General features: G+C 38.4%; 1 protein-coding gene and 1 pseudogene across 1 annotated transcript in view; one reads left to right on the plus strand and one right to left on the minus strand.

Moving 5' to 3' along the window:
* The window catches only part of LOC148003235 (ATP synthase peripheral stalk subunit F6, mitochondrial pseudogene), a 53,064-nt pseudogene that overhangs the window by 25,248 nt on the left and 851 nt on the right, over positions 1-26,965 (plus strand).
* Positions 6,762-26,965, minus strand: part of LOC148003236 (rho GTPase-activating protein 20-like) — a 163,893-nt gene continuing 143,689 nt past the window's right edge. Inside the window, exons 14-16 of the mRNA XM_087568224.1 lie at positions 19,657-19,765; positions 18,359-18,500; positions 6,762-6,990 (exon numbers count right to left, since the gene is read on the minus strand). The gene's annotated coding sequence lies outside the window, so the exon portion shown is untranslated. The remainder of the gene's footprint in view (positions 6,991-18,358; positions 18,501-19,656; positions 19,766-26,965) is intronic.

The raw sequence follows: 26,965 nt of genomic DNA on the forward strand, positions 1-26,965 counted from the left end.
ATTAACATAGACTTATACAACTCTCCTAAATTTGGTTGGTCAATTTAGACAAAGAAAGAGAAAATCAATCAAGGTACTTCTTTAACCACATTTGAAGGAAAGTTAAGTCTGTGTAGCCAAGTTAATATGAAAAGTAGAAAATGGAGATTAAATGGGAACCATACTGGAAAGAGCTACAAAGAGACCCATTAAATACCCACAACTTACCCAGGCCTATATTCAGGGTTCTAAAGTGGACTTAAGTGTTAAACAGAAGGTCACAGAAATGCATCTCTATACAGACTCAGTCCAGGATATCCTTACCTATCACTGAGCTATCATTGTCTCTTTGGGAACATATGAAAGAGTGGAATCTTTCCTAGAGTAGAATTTTCACGTGGCTGTCCCAAGCTTTCTCCCATCTCAGCATGAAATTCCTGGGAAAATTCCAATTTCTCAAGGCTTATTGTATCAGTGGTCTGATAGCCACAATGAGAGGCACAAACATCTCTTTAAAATATCTTTATCCCAAATATGACCAAATTAAAGGGTGTGAAATTCTCAAAGAATTTATAAAATATAATTTTTAATTTTAGAGTTCTTAAGAAAAAAAAGATGAGGGGCTGGGGATTTAGTTCAGTGGTAGAGCGCTTACCTAGGAAGCGCAAGGCCCTGGGTTCGGTCCCCAGCTCCGAAAAAAAAAAAAAAAAAGAAAGAAAAAAAAAGATGAGAACATTAAAATTAATACAAATAGTTTGATGGATTTTGCTTTATCATTAAAGTTATAATGAACAAATATCAAAACTTAATTAAACATGTTTATCCCTTCCATGCCTGGTATTTCACAGATGCTGTGAGCATCAAAGATGATTGACTATAAGATAGGAGAACTAAAATACCCAAGTTAATAAAGATGGAGGAAAAAAAGATAAGAGAACTATGCATAATGTTTGGTTTGCATAACTAGAATTTCTTCAAGAATAAATATGAGTGTGGGCCTATAGAGATGTTTCTTAGGAAAAAAGTTTTATACAGAGCCCTGTACAGATTGCAGAACTCATGACTGATTGCCTACAAACACTACAACTCCTGATCAAGGGAATGTGATGCTCTTTTCTAAACTCAACGGTCACTCTTACCTGAAAACACACACAAACTAACATACACACACACACACACACACACACACACACATACACACACACACACACACACGCACACGCACACACAAACACACCACATAATGTAAATAAAATTGAATGAAACAAAACTTTTAACATGTCAGTGTTCTTAGGTAAATTTCATTTGTAACAGTTCACATTACTCCTTAATTTCTCAAACCAGATCCTGTGTCAATCCTCTGTGGCACTGCAGCTAGAGCAGAAAGCCTACAGATTTCTAAGCTCACTTGTTTGCATGTACAAAGAAATGAACATCCAGGAAAGACAGAAGACCAAGCTGCAGAAAAAAATGGAAAGTGGCAGCCTAAGGATGGGAGTTCACTGAATGGACATTGGCTTGGTTAGTTTCTACCAGGAGCAATAAAGACATCACCTTGTGGAGCTTGTTTTTTTTTTGTTGTTGTTGTTTTGTTTTTGTTTTTTTGTTTTTTCTTCTGTAGTTGTCTCCCTCTATCTCTCAGCCTCAGAATTTATGACTCTTAAAGTTGTTTTGGGTTCAGAAATATAGTATGATTGGGAGGTGGGTTTCTATTTGTTTGTTTTGTTTTGATTTGTTTTTATGTCAGATGATCAGACACTTTTGTCTAACTTCCTAAATCTTCTATCATCATCACCTCCTTTACCTTGGAGGTACCCATGATGAAACTAATAATGGGTGCATCTGAAAGGCTTTCCCTCTCTCTGGTACCCCTTTCAGAAAGAAAAGCAAGTCACCATGGAGATTATACAAAGAAGTTACCATAAAGAGATTAAAATAAAAAAAATAAAGAAGGGTCAAGAGATGGCTCAGTGGTTAAGAACATTGGTTGATCTTCCAAAAGACACGAGTTCAATTCTCAACTCCCATACAAAAGAAAGATTAAAACATTTGTAACTAAAGTTGCACATGAACCTGTGTGTTCTTTTCTATGGGCACCAGGCATGCAGACAGTATACAGTCATATATGCAGATAGCATATACTCAGAAAATGTTTTTAAAAATAATAGAATGAGGAGCTCCACCCACAGGGCTCTTATAGGTCTTCTAAGATTCTTAAAAAGTCCTTACCCGGTACCATATAGCATGTATGTATTTGCACACCTGTGTGTGTGTGTGTGTGTGTGTGTGTGTGTCTGTGTGTGTGTGTGTCTGTGTGTCTGTGTGTCTGTGTGTTCATGCATGTGTATGGAAAGCAAAGGATTGTTTTTCCTCAGACACCATCCACCTTTCTTTCCTTCCTTCCTTCCTTCCTTCCTTCCTTCCTTCCTTCCTCCTTTCTTTCTTTCTTTCTTTCTTTCTTTCTTTCTTTCTTTTCAAGGCAATAGAGACATGGTTTCTTATTGGCATAAGACTTGACAAGCAGGCTAAGATGGGTGGACATGAACCTCAAGGATCAATTGCACTTGATTTCTCCATTGTGGAAATTACAAACACACACAACAACCATTTAATTGTTTCCCATCTTTATTAAATTGGGCATTTCTTATTTACATTTCAAATTTTATTCCCTTTCGCAGTATCCAGGCCAACATCCCCCTAACCCTCCCCCTCCCCTTCGATATGGGTGTTCCCCTCCCAACTCTACCCCCATTACTGCCCTCCCCCCAACAATCCCATTCATTGGGGGTCCAGCCTTGGCAGTACCAAGGACTTCCCCTTCCACTGGTGTCCCTACTAGGCTATTCATTGCTACGTATGAATTTGGAGCCTCGGCTCAGATCATGTATAGTCTTGGGGGAGTGGCTTAGTCCCTGGAATCTCTAGTTGGTTGGCGTTGTTGTTCAAATGGGGTCTCAAGTACCTTCAGCTCTTTCCGTCCTTTCTTTGATTCCTTCAACGATGGTGCCATTCTCAGGTTAGTGGTTTGATGCTGGTATTCTCTTCCGTATTTGTCATATTTTGGCTGTGTCTCTCAGGAGAGATCTACATCCGCTTCCTGTCAACCTGCCCTTCTTTGCTTCATCCGTCTTATCGAATTTGGTGACTGTACATCTATGGGGCACATGTGGGGCAGGCTCTGAATGGGCGTTCGTTCAATCTCTGTTCTATACTTTGTCTCCCTATCCCCTCCTAAGTTTATTCTTGTTCCCCTTTTAAAGAAGGAGTGAAGCATCTGCAATTTGGTCATCCTTCTTGAGTTTTATGTGATCTGTGCATCTTGGGTAATCCTAGCATTTCGGCTAATATCCACATATCAATTAGTGAATACCATGTGTGACTTTCTGTGATTGGATTACCTCACTCACGTTGTTATTTTCTAGTTCCATCCATTTACCTATGAATTTCTTGAAGTCATTGTTTTTGACAGCTGAGTAGTATTCCATTGTGTAGACATACCACATTTTCTGTATCCATTCCTCTGTTGAAGGGCATCTGGGATCTTTCCAGCTTTTTGATATTATAAATAAGGCTGCTCTGAACATAGTAGAGCATGTGTCTTTGTTGTATGTTGGAGCATCCTTTGGGTATAAGCCCAAGAGAGGTATAGCTGGGTCCTCAGGTAGTGCAATGTCCAATTTTCTGGGGAACCTACAGACTGATTTCCAGAATGGTTGTACAAGTCTGCAATCCCATCAACAATGGAGCAGTGTTCTTTATCCACACCCTCACCAGCATCTGCTGTCACCGGAATTTTTTATCTTAGTCATTCAGACTGGTGTGAGGAGGAATCTCAGTGTTGTTTTGATTTGCATTTCCCTTATGACTAAAGGTGTTGAGCATCTCTTTAATTCAATATTCCTCAGCTGAGAATTGTTTGTTAAGCTCTGAACCCCATTTTTAATAGGGTTATTTGTCTCCTGATTGTTTGAGTGTGTTCTTCATATATTTTTGATATAAGCCTTCTATCAGATATAGGATTGGTAAAGATCTTTTCCCAAACTACTGGTTGCCATTTTGTCCTAACAACAGTGTCCTATGCCTTGCAGAAGCTTTTTAGCTTTTTAAGATCCTCATCTCTTGATTCTTGATCTTAGAGCATGAGCCGTTAGTGATAGAGCAATAAACTAGCACTCAGACCTCCAGGACTCCTATCATGTAGAATAGGTAAAACTAGTATTGAAGGCATGTAATGTACCTGATTTAGATATATGTTGATTGTCAAATTACCATAACTCTCTCATACTTACCAAATATGTAAATGCTTGGGTCCATAGAGCACTTAAAATCTGTTCTCTTAGAGTAATTTGGTGAAAAAATAGAAAATTATTGTTCATAATCATCATGAAAGGTTTTCTTGTTATCAACTATCTTTACTTAACATAGTACAGTTAGAAAGCTGTTACTGTGCTTAGGATTCAATTCATTCACTAAAGTACTTGCTATGCAAGCATGAGCTCCATAAACCACAGAAAAATATCAATCATGATGGTACACATTTCCAATCCCAACATTGGGCAACAGAGATAGGAAGATCCCTGGGGGCTCTCTGGATAACCGATAGCCACGATTGTGAGTTCCGGGTCAATAAGTGGGCCTGCCATAAATGAAGAGGACAATTTTTCTGAACCAAACATATATGGTGTACCCTGATCGTCATGCCTTGTGACTGCCCCCTCAAAAATATTCCATAAACAGATATATTGAGGAAGTACTGCTTTAAAATGTTTAGGGATTCCTATACAGGAAAATAAACTAGGAGTTTGCAGACATCTGACAATAAAAATATTAAACTGAATATGGGTAACCTAAAGACAGGTAAGTGCAGAACTTCTCTCTTTTCACCTCACCCAAGCACCAGGCACAGAAACACTCAGGGTAATGTTGGGTAAATTTAGTCACATTTTGTCTTTCTGGGAGTGACAAAGACTATAACAATGTAGGTCAAAATCTGCCAGGCACATAAATGTGCAAGACAAAGGGAAACAGAATAAATTCTTTGAGAATTACCTAGGCATCAGAATTGCAGATTGTTGTATTGGACAGTCAAAGAGACACATCACATGTCATCCTCTGCCAAGCTCAGCACTACAGATATGTGTTTTCTTTGGTTTCTTCTAACATTCTTCATCTATCTTCCAAATTGCTTCTTCCCCTTCATCTTACATTTCAGATGGATTCATGTCTCACCTTATGGCAATGTGTTTATACCTTTTCTGAACAGTCCCTACAACTAGCTTTGTTTGATTCTTACATGTGGATTGGACTCTTCCCTACACATTACACCCTAGTCCTTACTCCCTTGTCCCTACTCCCAATTTGGAGTAGATGAGAGTCTCTAAAATCTGAAACATAAGGTTTCCTGCCATCTGCCTGAAGCCCACATCCATCATCCCTCTGTATCCTTAACCATGCCATGGTGTCAAGGACTCACCTTGGTTAGATCCAGGTTTCTAAGAGAAGGGTTATTTGTGAGTTCCAAAACAAATGACTTTAAATCAATTCATGAAGCTGGGGGCCTATGTTCTGCTCAAGATGGCTCCCTACTCTGCTTTCTATAGATAGTCTTGACTCTATAGTCTGTTCCACATAACTTTGCGGTAAAGACAGCTCTCTCTTGAGACAGAACTCTCTGGTTGAGACTCTACTGTCTGTTTGTAAAAGCTATCTGGATAGATCAAGTATTTTCTGACCAAAGTTAGAAAAGTTTCTATAAAAATTATTGGATTTTCCTTCCCAAGTCAGAAATCCTATTATAAAAATTCTAAAAATGATTGTTGGATTTTCTGATCAAAATTAGAAAGCTAGAAAATATTCTAAAAGTGTGTGTGTTCACTCTTCATAAAACTTTCTTTGCATAGCTGCTAGAAAACATCCTAAATAAACTATATTAGCTCTCCTAATCATTCTAAGGATTTCTCAACAAGGTTTGTGCTTCTGGGAGTTACATGTCTATAAAAGTCTACAGTTTGTTGAGACATTAGCCACATCTTGCTTGCTTTACTCAGGCTGTCTCTGATTATCATGGAGTCAGTACCCTTGATAGAAAGGAAATTCCTCCAAGGAGGAAGTTCGAAAAGGGTACATCTACACTGTTCTACATACTAAACTTACAAATCAATCCTCATGCAAGCCCAAGCCATGCTGGTTCTGTTATAGTAACAGGAACACTTTCCTGTCATCACTTATACATGGCCAAAAAGGACTCAGTTCTCCCACACACCGCTTTTTCTATCTCTCTGATGTCTAATAATAACAGTACATACCTGTGATCCTCTAACACTCAAAACTAAGATATTGGGGCTAGACGAATGGCTAAGTAATAAAGAACAATTGTTGCTCTTCAAGAGAAAATTACTTTGGTTTCAGGCAAACACGTACGCCAGTTCACAACCCCATTTAACCCCAGCTGATGCCATCATCTGGCCTCTTAGGACAACAGCACTCAATGATATACATAATATAAAAATATTTTTTAAATGATTGTGAGGGACTTGTACATGGCTTGGTCAGCAAGTATATGTAACTCCAAGTGCAGACCATAACCCCTCAGCAAATGGAAGGTTCAGAGTCATGTACTTACATGCAATCCCAGCCAATTTGAGATAGAGACATGGTCATCCCTTAAGGTTGCTTTTAGGGAGAGACCCTTTCTCAAAAAGTTATGTGAACAGATTCCACACACTCACAGAGAATTATGGATGTATCAGAAGCACAAAAGAAGAAAGAAAAAAACAACCAGTCATTGTGAGTCAATGCTTTATGGTGCTTTGCAAATCAATAATTTCAAGTCATGCTCTCTACAAAGTTAATTTTGGTTCTTTGTTTTGTTTCCTGATTTCTTAGGAGTATTTCACTGTGTCACGCAGATTGACGTTTCATTTATTGTCCTCCTGTCTCTATTCCCAGAGTCCTGGGATATGAGTGTCCAACACTATGCGTTCTTCAAAAATTAATATTTCTCTCTGCAGGCTTAAAAAAAGACATTAAAATTAAGACAGTAAAAGCCCATAACTTTAATAATGTGCTTCAATAAGAGATAGAAGAGCAGCTGCTATTATTTTGGGAACCCCACAAAATTATCAAAGTCGTTCAATTCTTAGCCATATCATTCGTGTTTCCTTCAGCAACTTAATAGGTTACCACATCCACTTTCCCTTTCTGACTCAAATATATCTCCATTGCTCTGTAAGTTTAATATGTAGGTGAAATGGAGCCTTCAAATATTAAATCTGAGTTTCACAAAGAGAGTAAAAAGTAAGACAGAAACCTTTGTCATAATGGTTGGGGACAAACATAAAGATGAGAATCAACCAGAAAAATGAAGTCCAAGTTGTTTAGGGAATCAGTTGTGCTCTTTCAACTTCAAGGAACTTTTCATTTAGCCTCTCCTCTTTTTCTTTTTCTGTTTTTCTTTTTTTTTATTAACTTGAATATTTCTTATTTACATTTCCAATAATATTGCCTTTCCCGGTTTCCGGGCCAACATCCCCCTAACCCTCCGCCTCCCCTTCTTTATGGGTGTTCCCCTCCCCATCCTCCCCCCATTACTGCCCTACCCCCAAAAATCACATTCACTGGGGGTTCAGTCTTAGCAGGACCAAGGGCTTCCCCTTCCACTGGTAATTTTACTAGGATATTCATTGCTACCTATCAGATCAGAGTCCAGGGTCAGTCCATGTATAGTCTTTGGGTAGTGGCTTAGTCCCTGGAAGCTCTGGTTACTTGGCATTGTTGTACATATGGGGTCTCGAGCCCCTTCAAGCTCTTCCAGTTCTTTCTCTGATTCCTTCAACGGGGGTCCTATTCTCAGTTCAGTGTTTTGTTGCTGGCATTCACCTCTGTATTTGCTGTATTCTGGCTGTGTCTCTCAGGATCGATCTACATCCGGCTCCTGTCGGTCTGCATTTCTTTGCTTCATCCATCTTGTCTAATTGGGTGGCTGTATATGTATGGGCCACATGTGGGGCAGGCTCTGAATGGGTGTTCCTTCAGTCTCTGTTTTAATCTTTGCCTCTCTCTTCCCTGCCAAGGTTATTCTTGTTCCCCTTTTAAAGAAGGAGTGAAGCATTCACATTTTGATCATCAGTCTTGAGTTTCATTTGTTCTATGCATCTAGGGTAATTCAAGCATTTGGGCTAATAGCCGCTTATCAATGAGTGCATACCATGTATGTCTTTCTGTGATTGGGTTAGCTCACTCAGGATGATATTTTCCAGTTCCAACCATTTGCCTACGAATTTCTTAAAATCGTTGTTTTTGATAGCTGAGTAATATTCTATTGTGTAGATGTACCACATTTTCTATATCCATTCCTCTGTTGAAGGGCATCTGGGTTCTTTCCAGCTTCTGGCTATTATAAATAAGGCTGCGATGAACATAGTGAGGCACGTGTTTTCTTTATATGTTGGGGCATCTTTTGGGTATATGCCCAAGAGACGTATAGCTGGGTCCTCAGGCAGTTCAATGTCCAATTTTCTGAGGAACCTCCAGACGGATTTCCAGAATGGTTGTACCAGTCTGCAATCCCACCAACAATGGAGGAGTGTTCTTCTTTCTCCGCATCCTCGCCAGCATCTGCTGTCACCTGAGTTTTTGATCTTAGCCATTCTCAATGGTGTGAGGTGAAATCTCAGGGTTGTTTTGATTTGCATTTCCCTTACGACTAAAGATGTTAAACATTTCTTTAGGTGTTATACTGTGTTTTTTACTAATACCTAGGTAGGTTAAAAAAATTAATAGAAAGGAGGTTATTTAGCTCACTCCTTTTTGAAATTCAAAAGTAGTATCAATATTAGCTGACTTCAATGAGGAAGTTGTGGTAACAGAGTGGTGTGTGTGTGTGTGTGTGTGTGTGTGTGTGTGTGTGTGTGTGTGTGTGTGGTTGGAAAAGTTTCAACATCAAACCATGGGCAGAGAACAATCAGAAGCTGAATTTGTAACAACTCACCCTTAAAATATCTCAGTCCTGCCATGACAGCTACTTTTATCCATTTATGAGAGCAGATTCTGTAGTGTCATTAAGCAGCAATTCTAAAGGATTGTCATTTTACAGCATCACCATACTAGGGATAAAGTCTAGTACAGGAAACCTTTGCTGACAAACCATTCATGAACATGGAGGTTTATCTCCAACGGTGAAGAAACAGAAACTCGGGGAGCTTATTGTACTTCAGGTATCATAGCTGTTATGTAGATAGAGGAAAGTTCTGAATCCTCTTTGGGTTCCTGATTGCTAAGCCTACATTGCTGAAATAAAGAATTGAGCAGAATGTCTGACTGGCATAAAGTAGTGGTCGATATATTCATCTTAAGCAACACAAAGTAACAACATTAATAAATAATACAATAAAATTACTTAAAGTGCACTTTTGAAAGGACACAAGAGGTCATCTACATTTGGAGGATTTTTCCAAACATATCTGATCATTAGACTAATATAGCTTTTATTTATTTGTACATGTAAAGTGTATCTTTTCCCTTAGGGCAAAGGAAACTATATTTGGATAAAAACTTGCTGTTATGAGAATGAACTAATGAAACGAAAAAGCAAAAAAAGCTCCATTGTACAGAACAAATTGTTTCCATTTTCAGCATAAAATGCATTGTTAAGCAAGTGTATACTTCTGAAATAGTCCCTTACAAAAGAGAATGACTCCACATTTTAGTGAGAAGAGGACCATTCAAGTCAGGTGGTGTACATTAGCAAGCTGTGCAGGGGCTGGATGAGGAGGTTCAAATACCTCCCCTGCTTAAGTCAGGGACATTGTTTAAATACAGTCTCCTAGAGGAGTAATCCCTGACAAAGTTGGGCTTTTGTTATGTTTGTTGTTACGTGAAAATGCATTCTAACCACCTCTGACAGGACACCAAATTAAAGATTCTGTTGTGCGAGGAAATGTTTATGAATCCTAAAAGCCCACCAAGGAACCAAATGCAATCTCCATATGGTCTCTTATTAAACCTGGAGCTTCTGCTCTCCACCAACCCTGACAGAGCAAGAAGGTGGAGCCATGAGCCTAGTTTGGGCATGCACTGATAGAGACAAGAAGATGGTATCTAGCTGGATAAACATCTGATGAGGGGGGAGGCATTACGACCTTTAATAAAATTGCCTAGTACTGGTAGTCAAACCATTAACTTAACTTTTGCTTTCCTCTTGCATGTATATATGTGTATTTTATATTATATAAAATAACATCCATACACTTGAAATGTTATCCTACTTTCTAGTTCCCCCTCTTCAAAGCCCCTATCGTACCCCGGACCCCCAACTTCTATAAGGGAGCTCCCTGACCCACCTACCCACTCTTTCCTAACTGCCCTAGAATTCCTTTACAATGAGTCATTGAGCCTCCAATTGACCAAGGGTCTCCTCTCCCATTGATGCCAGATTAAGCAATCTTCTGTTACAAATGCAGCTGGAGCTCTGGTTCCCTCCATGTGTACTCTTTGCTTGGCGGTTTTTTTCCTACGATCTGTGTGTATGTATGTGGGATTGGGGAGGGGAGTCTAGTTGGCTGATATTTTTGTTCTTCCTGTGAGGTAACAGACACCTTCAGCTTCTTCAATCCTTGTCCTAACTCCTCCATTGGGATACTTGTGCCAGTTCAATGGTTGTCAGCTAGAGTATCTGTGTCTATATTAGTCAGGCTCTGGCAGAGCATCTCAGGGTACTGCTATAACAGCCTCTTGCCTGCAAATGCTTCTTGGCATCAGCAATTGTATATGAATTTGGCATCAGCAGATAGGGTGAATTCCTAGGTGAGGGAATCTCTGGATAGTCTTTCCTTCTGTCTCTGCTCCACTCTCAGTTCCTGCATTTCCTTTGGACTGGAATTTTTTTTCTTTTTGAGATGGGTGGGAGGCCCAATCTCTCAACCAGGGGGCTTTGACTAAATTCTGAATATGGTCTCTAGGTACTTTCTCCCCTTTCATTGGTTATTTTAGTAAATTTCATCTCCATTTGGTCATGAGAAATTATTACTTTCCTGACATCTGGGACTTTCTAGTGGCTACTCCCAGTTTCTCAACCCCCACTGCTTCAGACCTCTGTTGAATTCTGACCCAGAAATATTCCTGTGTAGGAGAACTGCAGGGAAAAATGAAGAAGAGACTAAGGATAGAGGAAAGGCAGCCCAGTGACCACAATGACTGCTGGAGGCCAGCCACAGAGTGGGGACCATGACAGGATTGTTAATTAATTAATTAATTAATTAATTAATTAATATGGTATGTGCTTATAGAATTGGAGTATTTGTTCATTTCCACACTAGCAGGAAACATAGAAGCAGCAAAGGACAGATCACATTAGAACACAAGTTGAATGCTTAAATGCTGATTTGAAAGCAGCAGCAGAAAAAAGAATGTCACATGAAAGTTTAAAACCTAAAGCCAGACCCTAGCAGTACAACTCCGTAAAAGACCACAAACCCTAATCTTTCCTAAAGGGTCCAGTAACAAAATAAATAGTTCTGTAAAACTCTAATCCAAGAGAAGCCAGAAAGTTACCAAGATCTTCAGTGTATAGAAAACTACAAAATAACACTGTTTTCTGAACACATAGAAATTGATTTCATAAATTCACAACAAATGAAAAAGTGTATTAGATGCATGCTCGCTTAATCAAGACCAAATTTCAGCATAGATATTGCAGGGATCTTTGAAGACACTCCAACCCCTAGAAAATGCGGTACTAGCAGGAGAATAAGTTCTTTTCAATGTGCAGAATATGGTCAGTTACCTACCTTTTTAAGTGACATGCACCCAAATAAGTATAGATAAGTATCATGAGGTGTATTAGATACTATAATTACATATTTTGGCAATTAGGGAAGGGAAAAGATACCTACAAGGAGTGTGAGTAGGAAATGTGATGAAAATGCATTGTACGAAATTGTCAAACAACTAAAAATAAGAAATATGTTGTTAATAATCCCTTGAAGTTGCAACAGATCTGAGCCTCAAATGATTCTTAAAATCATTGAAGTATATTTTGAAAAACGATCTTTGATACTTTATTAATACATGTTAAATGAAAAAGAGAAATGAAAAATACTAAAAAGTACAGAAGAAAGTATTGTATCTTCCTATACCAATATTGGCACTGGAGTAAAGATATGTCAAGCATGACTTGTAATGGCTGTGGTGAGGTTTTAAAGGGGATTGCAATGAATTATGACATTAAAATTTTTTAAAAGAGAAACAAAAAGATTTATATCTAACTTCTACTCAGACCTTTTTCATTTTCTAGCATGCTGTGGAATCCTATGGAGAAATAGGAAGTTACCCATAAAATTGTATTTAGCCATCTCATTAGAAATCTCATTGTCTGCACAAGGTGTGCACTTGTAGCAGCAGATGGGCTTGCCCTCTAGGGTCACTTAACTGAATCCAGGCCCACAACTCTCACTATATACAGACTGAGGGACCTAAGAAGAATGAAAAAAAGTGTCATCTAATGTTCAGTGTTTTATTAAAAAAAATCATAAAAACAGAGTTTTGAATATTATGCAGTGAAGGGTGAAGTATTGTTATTAACACCTAGAGTTACTTAAAAGTTTGTGTGGAGTAATGCAGGATGAGGAACTGGGGCTAGCCACCAATAAGTCCCAGATGTCAGGAAAGCAAAAGACTCCCAGGACCCAATGGGGATGACATTACTTGAAATACCCAACAAAGCGGAGGGAGAACCTATAAAGATTATATCCAGAGATTACACGTGGCCCCTGGTTGAGAGATGGCGCCACCACACATTTTGAAAATATTGACATAGAATTGCTCCTGTGTAAAGGAAATACAGAGACAAAGAATGGAGCAGAGACTAAAGGAAAGGTCATCCAGAAAGTGCTTCACCTAGGAATTCATTCCATGCAGCTACCAGACCTTGACACTATGGCTGATGCCAAGAAGTACTTGTTGACAGGAACCTGATATAGCTGTCCCCCAAGAGACTTTGCCAGACTCTGATACCTATACAGCCAAATATCTGACGGGGAACACAATGAAGGAGATGGTGGAAGGACTGAAGGAGCTGAAGAGGATTTCAACCCCATAGGAAGAACAACAATATCAATCAACCAAACAACACAGAGTTCTCAGGGACTAAACTACTAACGAAATAATACACATGGAGGGAACTCTGGCTCCAACCACATATGTAGCACAGGATGGCCTTATTTTGTTTCAATGGGAAAAGAGGCCCTTGGTCCTCTGTAGGCTTGATGCCCCATTATAGGAGAATGCCATGGCCAGGAGGAGAGAGTGAGTTGGTGGGTAGGTAGGGTAGTACCATCAAAGAAACAGGGGAAGGGAGAATGTTATGGGGGCTTGCTTATCAGAAACTGGAAAGGGGAATAATATTTGAAATGTAAATAAATAAAATAAACAATTAAAAAATTAAAAATAAATTAAAGAAATGAAAGATTATACCTTTAGAAGGCAAATGTGTTTACATTTTCGTCTGAGAATTAGCATAGTGTTAAAATAATTTGGAATCTTAATGAGTTAAGGACGAGTTTATGAAACATTGTTGATTAGGAACATAATATACAAGGCCATGTGGTCAATCTAGTATAACACTAACTTTGTATTTTCTGACACCTGTGTTTATCATCTTAACATTCACTATTATGGTGAATCTTGACTGTTAATTTGAGAAGATTTATAATTATGAGCAAAACAAATGAACATTTATTTGTATGAAGACATATACTGATAAATTTAGCTATGGTGAAAAGGGTCAGCTAAATCTTAAATGTCACTATTTACTGTACAAATGTCACAATTGTAGAGGAGAGAGGAGAGAGCTGCAGTTTTCATTCCTTCCGCGCTCAGAGGATATTTTACCATCAGCACGCTCTGACATTTGAAAATCGCATATTTTCTCTTTTTTTGTAGTTCTTTTTATTTTCTTATAATTTTTATTCTATTTTTTATTCTATTTTTTCATCTTTATTAACTTGGGTATTTCTTATTTACATTACATTTCGATTGTTTCTCCCTTTCTTGGTTTCCGGGCCAACAACCCCCTAATCCCTCCCCCTCTCCTTCTCTATGGGCGTTCCCCTCCCAATCATCCTCCCATTACCACTCTCCCCCCAAAATCATGTTCACTAGGAGTTCAGTCTTGGCAGGACCAAGGGTTTCCCCTTCCACTGGCGCTCTTACTAGGCTATTCATTGTTACCTATGAGGTTGGAGCCCAGGGTTAGTCCATGTATAGTCTTTAGGTAGTGGCTTAGTCCCTGGAAGCTCTGGTTGGTTGGCATTGTTGTTCATATGGGGTCTCGAGCTCTTTCAAGCTCTACCAGTCCTTTCTCTGATTCCTTCAACGGGGGTCCTGTTCTCGGTTCAGTGGTTTGCTGCTGGCATTCACCTCTGTATTTGCTGTATTCTGGCTGTGTCTCTCAGGAGCAATCTACATCCGGTTCCTGTCGGTCTGCACTTCTTTGCTTCATCCATCTTGTCTAATTGGGTGGCTGTATATGTATGGGCCACATGTGGAGCAGGATCTGAATGGCTGTTCCTCTGTCTCTGGTTTAATCTTTGCCTCTCTATTCCCTGCCAAGGGTATTCTTTTTCCCCTTTTAAAGAAGGAGTGAAGCATTCACATTTTGATCATCCGTCTTGAGTTTCATTTGTTCTAGGTATCTAGGGTAATTCAAGCATTTGGGCTAACAGCCACCTATCAATGAGTGCATACCATGTGTTTTTTTTTCTGTCATTGGCTTACCTCACTCAGGGTGATATATTCCAGTTCCAACCATTTGCCTATGAATTTCATAAAGGCATTGATAGCTGAGTAATATTCCATTGTGTAGATATACCATATTTTCTTTATCCATTCCTCTGTTGAAGGGCATCTGGGTTCTTTCCAGCTTCGGGCTATTATAAATAAGGCTGTTATGAACATAGTGAGGCACGTGTCTTTTTTATATGTTGGGGCATCTTTTGGGTATATGCCCAAGAGAGGTATATGTGGGTCCTCAGGTAGTTCAATGTCCAATATTCTGAGAAACCTCCAGACTGATTTCCAGAATGGTTGTACATGTCTACAATCCCACCAACAACAGAGGAGTGTTCCTCTTTCTCCATATCCTCGCCAGCATTTGCTGTCACCTGAGTTTTTGATCTTAGCCATTCTCACTGGTGTGAGGTGAAATCTCAGGGTTGTTTTGATTTGCATTTTACTTATGACTAAAGATGTTGAACATTTCTTTAGGTGTTCGGGATTCCTCAGCTGTGAATTCTTTGTTTACCTGTGAACCCCATTTTTTAATAGGATTATTTGTCTCCCTGCGGTATAACTTTTTGAGTTCTTTGTATATTTTGGATAGAAGCCCTCTGTGTGTTGTAGGCTTGGTAAAGATTTTTTTTCCGAATCTATTGGTTGCCATTTTGTCCTAACCACAGTGTACTTTTCCTTACATAACCTTTGCAGTTTTATGAGGTCCCATTTGTTGATTCTTGATCTTCAGCATAAGCTGTGGCTGTTTTGTTCAGGAAATTTTTTCCAGTGCCCATGTGTTCAAGATGCTTCCCCAGTTTTTCTTCTATTAGTTTGAGTGTATCAGGTTTGATGTGGAGGTCCACTTGGACATAAGCTTTGCACAGGGTGATAAGCTTGGATCGATCTGCATTCTTCTTCATGTTGACCTCCAGTGGAACCAGCACCATTTCCTGAAAATGCTATCTTTTTTCCATTGGGTGTTTTTGGCTCCTTTATCAAATATCAAGTGACCATAGGTGTGTGGGTTAATTTCTGGGTCTTCAATTCCATTACATTGGTCTATCTGTCTGTCTCTGTACCAATACCATGCAGTTTTTATCACTATTGTTCTGTAATACTGCTTGAGTTCAGGGGTAGTGATTACCCCTGAAGTCATTTTATTGCTGAGGATTGTTTTAGCTATCCTGGGTTTTTTGTTATTCCAGATGAATTTTGCAAATTTTTCTGTCTAACTCTTTGAAGAATTGGATCGGTATTTTGTTGGGGATTGCATTGAATCTGTAGATCAGTTTTGGTAAAATGGCCATTTTTACTATATTAATCCTGCCAATCCATGAGCATGGGAGATCTTTCCATCTTCTGAGGTCTTCTTCAATTTCTTTCTTCAGTGTCTTGAAGTTCTTATTGTACAGATCTTTTACTTGCTTGTATAAAGTCACTCCGAGGTACTTTATATTATTTGGGAATATTACGAAGGGTGTCATTTCCCTAATTTCTTTCTCAGCTTGTTTCTCTTTTGTGTAAAGGAAGTCTATTAATTTGTTTGAGTTAATTTTATCCTCAGCCACTTTGCTGAAGTTGTTTATCAGCTTTAGTAGTTTCTCTGGTGGAACTTTAGGGATCACTTAAATATACTATCATATCTTCTGCAAATAGTGATATTTTGACTCTTTCTAGAAGAAAGACAGTTTTCATTTTTCTTAGGTATGCCCTGGTGACATCAACAGCCCCCAGTAAATAGTTCCAAACCCTGGTAACATAGAGTACCTCCTAGTCTCTTTGGGTCACAAAACAAGAAATACCATAACACATGGATGAAGGAAAAGGACTTATAGGGAGGGTGCTCAACATTAGCCAGATGGTGGTTCAGAGGGTGGGAAAGCAGTCATTATCCATTATGTGCATGTATGAAATGAATATAGAAGAAACTTGGTCACATTAAGCAAATCTCAAAATAACCCTTGTCTCCAATACTATTACTGCTGGAAGGTTAGGTGTATGAGACGGATCTTCTGGTATTTTAAATATATGGTGAGGTCTTTGGGGCATACTTCTACTATAACAGTACAAATATATATATGCCAAAATTGACTATAACAATTTACAAAAATACTATTTAAGAAATCTTTTAAAAAATTATCATACTGTAAATTCAAAACAAAATCCTGCAATCTGTGGGGATTTAATTGAGGGAGAGGGTCAAAAATAAAAACATCTGCCTTTGGTTATCTTAACCAATTATTGGCATCACTTTGTGAAACATTAAATAGGCGATTTATTGTTGTTTCATTTTGTTTTCCTTTCTCTTTATGTTTTCTTTCATAATCCTTTAAGTAAGCCCATAATTTTGTTTTGGGACCCATTTGTAGGTATTTTGGGCCACATGGAAGGTGCCATTTAGAAATCAATTTAGTATTCAATATATTATTTATAAATCCAGGAGGTGTTGCAGAGGAGTCGGCTTCAAAGAATCATGTGCTTACCTCAAAGAGTGAGGATGGAAGTCTATATTGCAGATTCCACAAAACAAATAAATAAGCTGAGTGGGTATAGCAGCTCGCCTTTATAGTGGCAGTATGAAGGTCCTTGTACCATGGGTCTCAAGGAAAGAGTTTTAGCTTAGGTACATAAATTTGGTGAACTATGGGTTCAGCGAGCACACTTCAGAAAATTATGTACAGAGTAATCAATTAAAGTATCTTTTATCAGTTTTGAAATTCCATATGCTTCTGTACATAAATATTCATATGCAAGTATGACATACAAACAAGAATGTACATGACACACAGAACATACTCAGAATAAAGAAAGGAAAATAGTAAAAAAGGACAGAAGCAAAGACAGAAGAAATTAAAGGAAGGAATGATTAAAGAGTCATTACTACACTACCAAGGCTGCCATTCATTGTAAGGCAGAGTTCCCGACTCTGCTGTCCTATTCTAACATTATTTTACTGTCTTACCTTTGAATCTCTGAAAAAGGTTCAACTGTGAGACAAGTGTTACGAGCATGCAAGGAAGACCAGGCTACAAACCCAGAAGAAATTAGTCAATTTCATCTCAGCAAGTCAGATCCCTCCCTGACACTTTGTTGTGTCACTGAGAGCAAACAAAAATTGCATCACCCATTGAAGTCCAGGACGTTTGGATTTGAAACAGGCATTGTGTGCAGTTTGTTCCAAGAGAATCCTAAGACTTTCTTTCTGTTTTACCTGACAGCATTGTGATTAATGGCTTTACTGTTGAAGTTTCTGGATCATTGAGTAAATTTTAAGGTCACAGGCACATTTTCACTCTGTCTTCAGAATATTTGTTCACTCTGTGCTCTCAACACCAAGCTCCAAATGAGCATTCCCTATGAGGGGTATGTTTTCATTTAGATGCCAGAGTTACCATGGACACAAAAAATAAAGCCTTAGTCACCCCAGCTATCTCTCACCTTGTTTACCCTCACAAGGTAGCATCCCCTCTAGGGCTTCCCACTCGCCCGAAAAACCACTTTCATGAGCTGATTTATGGATTAGTGAATATGGTACATGCGGCACAAGTTTGTAGATTGGAGATCAAAATTCCTGTATCAAGAGAAAGACTGAATGGGCATGGCAACCTACCTGTTATTCAGACAGCATTGTACCTCAGGAACAAACTGGCTTTCTTGACGAACTGGTTTTCCAGCAGCTCTGAGGTTCATTTTAAAACATTGCCTCAATGAATAAGTTACAAAGGAATCCAGGAACTCACACAATGTCTACCCTAATGAATGAATGAACATGAATATGTTTACCATCGCACATGGAAGACATACCTTCACACTCATGCAAAACACACACACACACACACACACACCACAAAACAACACAAATCTATATACATAAGAAAAAATTAAATACCTTTCACAGAAATTCATTCCCACACATGCTGAAAAGCCACAATCAATATTAAAAGATTCAAATATCCTAGTAAGAGCAGAGTAAACTGGGAGCTAGTAACAGACAAGTTCTCGGACAACTACAAGTCAATGGCAAGCAGTCAGCCAAGTATCTGTACACTTTACCTAGATTCTGAAGGAAAATACACAATTCAGCATGTCAGTGGTAGGCAGGAATCCAGTATCAAGTGGCAACCACTCAGCCCACCTTGCAAGGGGGATCCTTGAATATATGCAATGGGAGGTGCCTATAGAAGCTAAGATTGAAACACTTGTACATAGTAGTGAGGCAGAAAGTGGCACCACTAATAACCTCTCCACTACTAAGAATCAAATCATATGATCTTTAAGGAGACAAGAATTAATATATATGAAAATCCCCTAGAAAGTTAGTGCCCAGATGTTTTGTGCACAGGAGCACATGTTTTGCATTTTAGATGTCTTTACCACTGAAGTCAGAGGCTCAGAGTAAACCAGGGTATCCTAGTTCAATATGTATGGATTCATCTAATTTCAGCAAGTCTCAGATGGGAATGTGGACTTTCAAAAGAAAGAACCCATCCTCAGGACTACTCAACAGAAGCCCCACGATTTATATATTTCCAGGTCATTGGCACACTCTACAGTTCTCAATCTTAAGACTACAATAAGTACTCCCACCTGAGATTACAGGTTCTGCAGACCTCAGATTTGCTTGCTGAACACACTACTCCAACCTCCAATCCAACATCAATCACCTGACCCAGCTTCCGAAACATGAACAAACATGGAAATATATTTTAATTACCACCTTGTTATATTTCCCTACATAAATTTATCTCCTTTTGCAGGCCATCAGCAATGTTACATAAATAAATAAAAGCAGGGCTGGGGAGAGAATTATATTTGTTCTGTAAAATACTTGCTGAGCAAGTATTAGGACCCCAGTTCAAACACAGAACCTATGTTAAAACAAAACAAAATGGGTGTTCAAGTACACACCTGTGACTCAAGTACTGAGGAGTAAGAGCCAGGCATATTCCTGTGGGTCACTTCCCAGATAGTATAGTTGAACACCAAACCAGTTCTTAACTCTGTCTGAAAAAAAAAACTAAAAAAAAACCAATAAGTGGTTTTCTCTTGAGGAAAGACAAATTTAAAGTTGCTCTCTGGCTTCTACACATATGTTCACATATACACATGCACTTAATACATATTTGTACCTACATACATGATTGGTAGCACAAAAGCCCTTTTACCTACATGTCTTCATGGAATCCAGGAGCATGCAGGGTAATTGACTCCATGGAAAGGACAAAGAACCTGGAAAGCTGGGGATTGGTGTGATTAATAATCTGGTGATTTGCAATATCTGCTATACCAGGCCATATCAAGCTTCGACAACCAGACTCAGAGATGAATAATATTCAAATAACTCTTACCTTATTTGGATTAACAGATGCACAGAAATTAATAATATTCAAAATAACTCTTACGGTGTTTGGATTAACAGGAACCCTCTCATACTCCCTCAACAAGGATTAGATGTAGATAATAACCCAAACAACTTTTAAGCTATCTCCATGAATGAAGCCATGCCACGTCCTTTTCTATGTCACTAAGCTAATACAGGCAGTCGATAGAAAGAATCCATCTTCTTTGAAAAAAATAAATATTTGAGTTAAATGTCATTGCAATTGTGTCTTCATGTGCACTGGAGATTGTGTAACACCAGGAAACTTTTCCCCCAAATTATATGGTATTTAAATATATGAGAATAAAGTGCATGATATCAGACTCCCAAAATTTGATCCTGCAAGTCAGGCTAAAGTTAGTTTTCAGTCTGAGCTCTTTATAGATCTATTCTCTTCCTGCCATGGCACCTGCAGGAATCACCTCAATGCATATACATTTAATAAATAATAAATGAGTAAGAAAAATAAATATTTTGGCTTCTCTACAACAGCCCAGAGAGCACAATTCAATTGCACAATGACTACAAGACCTGCTCCTTTCTTTCACTTTGTCATTTGAAGTAGTAATAGGTGGAATTACATACTGCCTCTGCTAAAGTGGATACTTCTAGTTTCTTTGGAAAGTTAGTTATAGCAAAGAATATTCTGCTGGAACACACAGGTAAAGGGATATTTATCTGGAACATATATGTTGGAGAATGTTTTCCTGAAGCAGACACAAGTGAAAATATGATTTGATATAGCAAACACATGATAGAACCTTGGAAATAAGGAGTATAAATAGGGACCCACAACACTGGGAATTGAGCACTGAGCATTTATTTGATTTGCTGCACCTCACTATTCTTTGCTAACAATACACGTGCATTGGTTCACCTTACCTAGCATTGCTAAGTTCAACTTGTAATAAGCAGCCATTAAGAGAAACTCTCCAAATAACTTCTTATGGGGTTCCTATGGTGGCTTGCTACTTCCACAATCTCCCCTTATTTTGGTCAGTGAGCCCATCAGTTTCTTTAGAATTGAACTATAGCTGTCTGGAGTCTGCCTGCTTGAGGAGAAGACTATAGCTACCAATTTATGCCTGCTGTCTGCCTGCCTAGAGGACTGATTTTCAGCTGTTGAGTTCTGTTTGATGTTCCCTACAGGACTGAACAGCTGCCAAAGAAGATAGAGCTTGCCCTCAAAGAACTATTGCAAAACAGGCTCACTGTATCCTAATAACTTTTCCAATACTTCTGTTTGGTGTGGGGCTAGAGGAGAGCTAGAATCCTTATAAAAAGAAGATTTAAAAAAAATGGCATGCTACTCAATGCACTTTGTTGAACAGCCAGCACCTATGTACTAGGTTACTGGTAATTACTATTAGTGTAACTGTGCTGATAGTAATGGCTAAATAAATATCAAAATGTTCACCATATCCTTCTTTTGAGCACTGGATAGGATAAGATGCTTTTCACTGTAAAAGGCTGATGTGAGAAGCCAAATTTGTCATTCTGTGATGTGGAAGGACCCAGCTGTTCCTTTTTGTCTCATGGTGAACTCTGTAGAAGAGGCAGAGGCAGAGTGCCCCAAGACTGTCTGCCTATTGCAGGGATTGATAAATATCCTGAACTTATCCCCTCCCTTCTAATTGTCTCTTTTGTCTTTCCAATGCATACAATGTTAGCATCAAACCTGCAGTATTGTCAACTATCCAAGTGAACCAGCTGTTCATTTTATTGCTGTGAACAAATACTAGAAATAGACAATTTAGAGGAAGAAGTGCTTATCCTTCCTAGAAATCCAAGGGGATAATCCCATCACAGAAGCTGGAAAGAGATCAACTTGTCATATTGCATCAACAGTCAAGAAACTAAGTCAGAACACAGTGTGCATCTGCTCTTTGATGGCTATTCATGATTGTCAACTTGACTATACATGAACTAAACTATAATCCGGTAATGGAAGGTACATCTGTGAGAAATTTTCTGCTTGGTTTCAAGTGGTTGAATCTGCTTCTAGTCTAGACATTTGAGGTGGAAAGACTACAGGATTTTGATTCAAATCTTGAAGTAGAAAGATTATCTTTCAATCTAGGACATAACTATTGATGGAAGGCTATATAAGGAGATCAAACAATGAAGGTTTTGTTATTTGCCTGTTTCCTCCAACTTGTAAGTTCATTGATTTCTTCACTGACACTGGATCCCAATTTTTCTGGATTCCATCATATACTGAAGTGTTGGACCCTCTGGGGACCCTCAGTGTTTACCCACTGCTGAGCCTTTCTGATGCATTTGAAAGCCCTTTCTCTTTAGAAAGGAACATCCTGAACTTTCTGTTTGGACCTGGGCTGTAACACCTGGGCTTTAACATCTTTGATGTCAGTTCTTGGTTTCAGTTTCTGTTTTCCTGCTGAGAATGTAAACTCATTTTTCCACTGTGCTTCCTGAGATTTTCCACCCAGTGAATTTGGGTTATATGTACTGTGAAGCTCAGTAAAGCATTGGCATTCTCTTAGCACAAATGATTAGAGTCTCTGCCTTTTCTTAAAATTAACCAGGCCTACTCCTGATTCTTGGTACTGTGGCCACTTTGGCGCCATTACTTAAGACCACCTGAAACATCGAACTTTGTTCAACTAAGAAATTATTACATTTTTGTACTTTCTATAGCCATTGTGGGATTAGTTGGACTCTAGATTGTAAGCCGTTCCAATACATTAGCTTTACATGGAGAGAAAGGTTCATTCTACAAGTTCTGTGACCCTAAATTACCATAACTAATATACGTTATAACCCCTCTCTCAATACAAGATCTACTACAGATTTCACAACCTTCCAGAATAGATCAACCAACTCAGAAACAAGTATTCAAGCCTGAGGGCTGTCTTAGGATTTTACTTCTGAGAGCAAACAACATGACTAAGCTAACTTTTGTTGGGACATCTTTTAAGGGTGCCAGCTTACAGATTCAGAGAATCAGTCCATTATCATTAAGACAGCAGAATAGGAATGCCCAGGTAGGCATGGCACAAGAGAAGAAAAAAGTGCAACATCTTGTTCTATAGCCAAAAAGAACAAGACTGTCATCCTCAGGGAGCTAAGATGAAGCTCTCAAACCCAAGCCAATAATGACACACTTCCTCCAACAGGGTCACAACTCCAAAGACTGCCACTTTCTGGGCCAAACAAACACATTTTTTGCCCTAGTCCACATAGGCTTCTTTAAATATATGAGTATGTGGAGGTCATACCTAAACATAGCATAATGTAAATTATATTTAGTCTAACTACAAGAGTCTCCAGAGTATTTATCAGTCTCATCAATATTAAAAGTCAAAAGATCAAAGTCTTTTCTGAGATTCATTCAATTACATAAGTTTAGTTGCCTTTAAAGTAAAAATCAAAAATTAGATGATGTATGCTATGTACATCAAATAATCTCATAGTGAATAAATACTGGGAAAAAGCCTCTCTGGATAAACTCTAAACTCTGCATCCCCATGTCTGATGTCAAAACCATGTTCAAAATTAGAAATTTTGACATTTTTTGTTGACTGCACAACAATTCTTTTTGTGAGCTTCCATTCCTGGTTAGCAGCTTTCCTCAACAGATATACCATTGCTTCCCTTCTCAAATATTATGGGGTCTCCAAGGCACATTAAATGTTACAGCTTCAAGTTGTAAAGTCTGTGATGCACATATCTATGCTCTGATTGACTTCCCCTTGCTGCTGTTGTTGCTGTTCATCATCTCATGGTACTGGCATCTCCAATTCACTGTAGTTTTCCACAGCAACTATAATTTATCAATAACCTCTCACAGGCTTTCTTCATGGAAACCCTCTTTAACTCATTTGCACGTTCCCTTCAGTTTTTGGCAATCAACTGAAACTGAGACTGCATCTTTACCAATGATACTCCCTGGAATCTCGCAGTGCCAAGTCTCAGCTACTCTCCATTTTCTCTTTATACCTTCAAAGCCACCACCACCAGGATGAATCTTATAAATTACCAACTCCACTGTCATCATGAGGTAAAAGCTTGGCTGTCTCTGGAGCATAGCTTCATTGTGATCTCAGAAAATACTTTCCAGATTTTCTCACAGGGATGATGATGTCTTCCTAATCAGAGTTAATTTCTTAGTTCAAGCTGACATCAATTGTCACAGGAATCCCTTATATTGTTGACTCTAAATCCAGATCCACATGGCTGAATCTATAGAATTATGATGCTTTCTGCAACTAGAACATGACCCTCTTTTCTTACTGCATTATTAGCAGCTTTATGTTTTTCATTTACTTCACTTCCTAAAATTTGCTATCCTAGAACTTGCTCTATAATTAACCTTGATCGCAGAGATCTGCATGTCTCTCTCTCCTGAATGCTGGGATGAAAACATGTACCACAGGCCAGAATTTCAGTGTTTCTCTACTTGGAACATGGTGTAAAGAAGGCAGGCCTAGGAATCAAGAGATCTACTTGCCTCAGTCTCCTGGTATTAAAGGTGTGTTCCATCATGCGTGGAACAAAGTTTAGCTGGGTGAAGTCTGGCCCAAAAATTATCACTCTCTTAATACATTTATCTCATTGAATAGGAGTCAAGTCAATTTCACTTGAACCAAACATATTATATGTTTTTTTTCCTTTTTCAAATTGCTATTTTTCACTAAAATGCTCTTCATGGGACGAAACGAGAGGCTGATACACCTGAGAGCAGAGGGAAGACAAACTCTTCTTCTCTGAGTGACTCCCCTACAGTCCTCAAGACACACAAATCAAGGAGAAGTCTGGGACAGGACTCTTCTTGTTTTTGCCTGCATCCAGAACTGAGTGGTCACACAGCTCTCAGAACACAGATCTGGCTATTAATAAACAGGTCTACAGGAGTGCTGACACGCAGGCTTACAAGAAGATCAAGACACTAACAGAGAGAACAACACAAGCTAACACCAGAGACAACCTGGTGGTGAAAGGCAAGTGTAGGAAGCTAAGAAAAGAAACCAAGACTATTTCATACCACTAGAGCTCAGTTCTCCCTCCAAAGCAAATACTGAATATCCAAAAACACTGGAAAAACATGGTTAAGATTTAACATCACACCTCATAATGATGATAGAGGACTTTAAGAAGGACATAAAAAAGTCCCTTAAAGAAATAAAGGAAAACGGAGGTAAACACTTAGATGCCCTTAAAGAAGAAACACAAACATCCCTTAAAGAATTACAGGAAAACACAACCAAACAGGTAAAGGAATTTAACAAAACAACCCAAGATTTAAAAACAGATATATAAACGATAAACAAATACAAAGGAAGAGAACCCTGGAGATAGAAATCCTAAGAAAGAGATAAGGAGTCATAGATGCAAGAATCACATATAATATAAGAGATAGAAGAGAGATTCTGAGGGCAGAAGATACCATAGAAAACATGGACACAACTGCTAAAAAAAAAAAAAAAAAAAAAAAAAAAAAACAGTAAAATGCAAAAAGCTCCTAACTAAAATCATCCAGAAAAATCAAGGACACAATGAGAAGATCAAACAAGAATAAGAAGTATAAAAGAGAGTTAACACTACCAAATTAAAAGGCTGCTAAATATCTTCAACAAAATTATAGATGGAAAATTCCCTAACTTAAAGAAAGAGATAGCCCACAAACATAAAAGAAGCCTACAGAACTCCAAATAGATTGGACCATAAAAGAAATTCCTCCTGTCACATAATAGTCCAAACACCAAATGCACAAAACAAAGAATATTAAAAGCAGTAAAGGAAAAAGGTTAAGTAACATATATAGGCAGACTTATCATAATTAACCAGACTTCTCACCAGAGACTGATCCTGGGCAGAAGTCATATAGACTCTAAGAGAATTCAAATGCCAGCCCAGGCTACAGTATCTAGCAAACCTCTCAATCAACATTCATGGAGAAACCAAGATATTCCATAAAAAAAACAAGGTTACACAATAACTTTCCAGAAATTCAGCCCTACAAAAAATAATAGAGAGTAAGCTCTAACCGAAGGAGAGAAATTTCAACCGGGGAAAAGAAAGAAATTTATTTTCTTGCATCAAGCCTAAAGGAAGTGAGACATAAGCAGAGTTACACCTCAAACAACAAAAATAACAGGAAACAACAATTATTTTTCCTTACTAGCTCTTAACATCAAAGGACTCAATTTCCCAATAGAGAGAAATAGACTAATAGACTGGATACTTAAAGAGGACCCAGCGTTTTGCTGCATAAGGAAAACACACCTCAGTGACAAAGACAGCCACTACCCCAGAGTAAAAGACTAGAGAACAATTTTCTCAGCAAATGGTCCTAAGAAACAAGTTGGGGTAGCCATTCTAATATCAAACAAAATTGACTTTCCATTAAAAGTTTTCAAAAAGAAGAGGAAGAATTTCATATTCATCAAAGGAAAAATTTACTGAGAAGTACTCTCAAATCTGAGTCCCTCTGTTCCAAATGCAAGGACACCTACATTCATAAAATGAACCTTACTAAAGCACAAAGCACACATTGCACACCACACAATAATAGTAGAAGATTTCAATACCCCTCCTCTCATCAATGGACAGATCATGGAAGCAAAAATTAAAGAGAGACATAGAGAAACTAACAAATTTTCCGCCAAATGGATTTAACATATATTTTTAGCACACTTCGTCCTAAAACAAAAGAATATAGCTTCTTCTCAGCACCTCATGGTACCTTCTCCATAATTGACCATAAAATCAGTCACAAAACAGGCATAAACAAACACACAAGAAGATGTAAATGATCCCATGTATCATATCATCTTACTACAGACAAAGGCTGTCTCTTCAATAACAGCAAAAAAC

Source organism: Rattus norvegicus, chromosome 9 (assembly GCF_021556685.1).
Source record: "Rattus norvegicus strain SHRSP/BbbUtx chromosome 9, alternate assembly SHRSP_T2T, whole genome shotgun sequence".
Taxonomy (NCBI): Eukaryota; Metazoa; Chordata; class Mammalia; order Rodentia; family Muridae; genus Rattus; species Rattus norvegicus.